This window comes from Capsicum annuum, chromosome 9, assembly GCF_002878395.1.
Source record: "Capsicum annuum cultivar UCD-10X-F1 chromosome 9, UCD10Xv1.1, whole genome shotgun sequence".
NCBI classification, from domain to species: Eukaryota; Viridiplantae; Streptophyta; class Magnoliopsida; order Solanales; family Solanaceae; genus Capsicum; species Capsicum annuum.
This window is the reverse complement of record NC_061119.1, coordinates 114,348,931-114,353,490: the sequence shown is the minus strand read 5'-3', so window position 1 is coordinate 114,353,490 and position 4,560 is coordinate 114,348,931. Positions and strand designations below refer to the sequence as shown.

The 4,560-nt window shown below is 34.4% G+C and overlaps 1 long non-coding RNA gene across 1 annotated transcript; it reads left to right on the top strand.

The window, feature by feature from the left end:
• Nucleotides 1–816: 816 nt before the first annotated feature.
• Nucleotides 817–4,309, top strand: LOC124887363. The gene is made up of 2 exons (XR_007044964.1): nucleotides 817–1,066; nucleotides 3,729–4,309. It is a non-coding gene; the product is annotated as an uncharacterized LOC124887363 (long non-coding RNA).
• The last annotated feature ends 251 nt before the right edge of the window (nucleotides 4,310–4,560 follow it).

Here is a 4,560-nt window from a genome sequence, read left to right as displayed (position 1 = left end):
TAAGAACTAAGTGTAATGGCTCACAAGATTTAGATTGTATGTTTTATTATTCATGATTTGACTTTCAGATTTCAGATTACTCAAGCTTAAGTGAGTCATTTACATTTAGAATGCATGATTTTTCTATAAACTGTGATAATATTGTTTACTTATTGCATGCACCTCCATATACTCAATACATCATCAAAGTACTGATCCACATATATGTCTGTGTGCTACATTGTCTCAAAATGTAGGTTCAGGTGCTCAGTCTCAGTAGTGAGAGTGATTTTCGAGCATCTCATCTACATCCCTGCAGTTGGTGAGTCCTCTTAGTTCGGGGACTTAGCTATCACTACAAGAAAATGATAAAATTGTGACGGAATATTTAAGACAAAGTATTTCTGTCACAAATTATGACAGAATTTTGATGAATTTGTGATGGATTATTCTTGCATATATATAATTTTTTTAAAATACTTTATTTTCAATAAAAGTCCGAAGAGTAACAGATTTGTGACAGTTTTTCAATATAATTTTTGTGACGGACATATTTGTGTCACAAGTTAAAGGTGATTAATAACTTTTTGTCACAAATTCGTGATTAAATTTGTGACAGATTGAGTAGTTAATCACAATAAAATAAAATAAAAAGTAACTAATATAATAACGGATTTATTCCGTCGCAATAAAATTATTTTTTTTTAATTAATTTTAAAAATATTTTTGATGGATTTCTTTCCGTAACAAATGCAGAATTAAGCAGATTCCTTTATTTTCCCGCTATTTTTTTTACACCTTTTCATTTTTCCTAAAAAATTTTTGCCTCTTTTTATTTTCCCTCTAAACCTACAGAAAACCCATCACTTTCATCCTGCATAACAGTTTGCTCCATTTTGACAACGACGGGTGTTCAAGATTTGGTTGCCCTCATGTTGACTTCACTCTCGTTCTACGTAATATTTTGCTCCATTTTGACAAAGTGGGTGTTCAAGATTTGGCCACTCGTCTCATTCGGCACACCCATTTTACTCCATTTTGACGAAATGGGTGTTCAAGATTCTGTTGTTATTCTTATATTCTTAAGGTAAGTTGTCTCTAATTTTGTTTCATCCATCTCAAATTTTATACTTGAGCCCATTTTATTATTCTTATTTTCCTTTTTGATATACATATGGAATGAAACGATAATTTTTTTATTTGAAGTTTTTGATAAGAACCACATCTTTACTTCATTTTTAATGATTGGTTCTGATCTATGAGTGAAGGGGAGCCTAGGATTAACTAGTAAAGTTACTGTCATGTGACCAGGAGGTCATGGATTTGAGCCGTGGAAACAGACTCTTGCTAAAATGCAGGGTAAGGCTGATACAATAGACCTTTGTAGTCCGGCCATTCCATGACTCCGCACATGGCACTGGAGCTTAGTGCACTGGACTGTCCTTTGGTTCTGATCTGTGAATGTCTGTTGGTATGGAGTGGTTTCCTGGTGGATAAATCTTGTTGGTTTGATATGTGTTTACTTTATATTTGTGAACCTGTTCGTGGGTCGGTGATTTTGGTGCAGGAGATTGGTTTGAGAATATTAACTTGGCAACTTCAGGTTGTATTTTGACAGAAGTAACATAATAATTTTTGAACTCTTTAATTGGATGTTTTGACGAAGAAGAAATAAACTTGTGGAGTGCAAATTAATAATATACATCAAAATTTTCTAAATGGATCTGTATCAGTATAAAAAGATGGATGATTTAGAATTTTCAGTTGGGTTTTGCAGCCTCAATTTGTTGTAGAGCTTTGGATTTTGCTTAGGGTGTGTCACATGTGAAGATGGTCCTCCCTTTCGTTTGGGCTGATGCTTGTAAAAACATATCAGTGTTTTCGATCAGGCTCCTAGTGACCCAGGATTATTATGCCCCTGAGTTGGGTGGAAACCAAAGTTCTGTTTTAGTTGCATGGATGTGGGGACTTAGTATCTACTGAGGATGCTTGCACAGATGTTATGATTTATTTTTTGTGCATCCTAAGCTAACATGATGTGAAAATTTTGTCATAATAGGTGAGTGCTCATCCCATTTAGTCCTATTCATTACTTGAAGTGAATATATAGTTGGTGTATAACGCTTCTAAGGGTATTGTAGTTGAAGATGCAATCGGTTTATTTTAGATTATAAGAGCAACTTGGTTGTTTGTTGGATTTGGATAAATTCAAAATGAGACGAAAGTATTTGGCTAATCAAGCCTTTTCATCTTGATGGTGCTGGCTTCTCTCAGTCTTTTTATTTTCTATGTTTTCCATACTTAAGAGTTTGATTTTTGATCTCCGTGGTAATGTACACAATGATGATATCTAGATATTCATATAGTGTTGAATGATAAAGATGTGCAGTCTGCGGTTTCCATGTATTCATTATGGGAACTGCAGTTGACAAAGTTCACTTCCTCCGTTGTATTTTTTGCTAAGTACTACTTTGCAGGTATATGATCGAACAAAGATTAAATAGGATTAGGATTGATCACGTCAGATAGAGGATGCAAGTAGCACATGTAGAGGATAAACGAAGGAGGATCGCGCAGAATGGTTTGTTCTTACCCAATGTAGACAAGATGCGATCTGGTTCATATGTGTGACAATCCAAAGATTGGGGATGTTCTGAAAAGTGACGTGGTAGACCTAAATGTACAGATCGAAAACGCATGATCACTGAATGCAGACGTAATTAAAAATGGAACATAAACTGTAGAAAAATGATAGGCTATACCAATTAGTTGTGTCTAACGTTTAGCTGTTGTTGTACTTACATTAGATCTGGTGCTTCTTAGTTCTCTGAATATTTTTTTTGCGTTGGGCGACTGGAGATTTTATCTCAGCATTGCCAAATCAGATTACTTTAATAAAAACATATGAAAAAAATTGTTTACTTGTATTGGGGTGAAATGGATCCGAATAAGGAGGACCTAATACATGGCAGTTTTCATGCTTATCTGATTGTCGATTGTTATATCTTCTCATCATTTTGTTTAGAAGTTGGCGATTATACTGTTTTAGCTTTCTATGAGAAGTTCCGTTTCTGGCTTAGTCTATTTTTTTCATACTTCAGTTGTTCAACCTTCTATCTAAACTGATACTGAGTTTTGCATAAGAGCTGGCAGTTATGTATCCTTAATTTCTGATTTATTCGTGATTCGTGATGTATGTCGACTTTGATTATGATCCTTGTGTCTTGAGCCGGGGGTCTACCGGAAATAACCTCTGTACTTTACCAGAGTTAGTGGTATGGACTGCGTACATTTTATCCTCTCTAGAACCCATTATGTGGGAATACACTGGGTTTTTTATTGTTGTTGTTGTTTGTCTTTTTCTTTTAACATATTCAATTAAAAATGTTGTGCAGTTGTAAGTGCAGTTTACTGTGAACTTTGTGTTATTCTTTAGTGCAACTTGTTTACTCAACTGTTAGTAGTGTCTTAATATGTATATTTTTGAGAAAAGTTAAATATTTAGAGTTGGGATCTCTTTGTAAATCAGTTATGCCCTCTTGTCACTTGATTTGGTGGAGCAGTTTGTTATTGTGAATCAAGTTGCTGGTGTGTTCTTTTACTACCAAGTTTTTGCATATTGGTTGCATTCAATATTTCCTCCTGTACCAAGAGTAACTGGTAGAAACAGTATCATTTCCATAGACATGAGAAGAGTATGATCAGCTAATATGTGGATTATTTCTAAAGAACTCTTTCTTCTGTTGAAGGCTCAGGAAGGCCTTTGCTACCATTGGACAAGGTCGACGAGGAGGAAGAAAAAGAGAGATCTAAATCAGTCTCATACTCCTATTCTTTCTTCCACCTTATCTTTTCTCTTGCTAGTATGTACTCGGCAATGCTTCTAACAGGTTGGTCAATCTCTGTGGAGGAGAGTGGAAAATTAGTAGACGTTGGGTGGCCATCTGTCTGGGTCAGGACCGTGTTGCCGAAGAGCGTATCAAAATACTTGAGAAAGAGGTGTCAAATATGAGATAAAATAAAGAGGGTTCTTCAAGAGCGTGTAGAGTTAGAGGTACAACAACGACTAGAGCAAGAGGTTTCCCGTTTGAAGCAACAGAGTGATGATCGATTCAAATCTATGGAGGAGCAATGGTCTTGCATAATGAGCGATATGGCATTATCTTCTCGCTCAGTTAGTAATCCTACTCTCCCTAATAGGGACTATCTAATGCTTAAATATTTAATATTTTGAGAAATTAGTTACTTGAAGTGTCGACTTGAACATTGTCACACTCTTTTGGATAGTTATATGCTTTAAATTTTAAACATTGGTTGGCTTTTGCTTATTTAAGTTGTGATTTTGCATGTTTTAATTAACTTCATACTTTTTTATTATGAATCTTGTATGATGTTATATATATATATATATATATATAGTGTGAGAGAGAGAGCATAGTATTTCATAATTATTATTTATTAAAATTAAAAATTCAAATAAAATTTGTGACAGATTTAATTTGTCACAATCTATCCTAAATTTGTTACTAATATAGGTAAGAGAGTCATATTGTGACTAAATTAGTCTGTCACAAATTATTT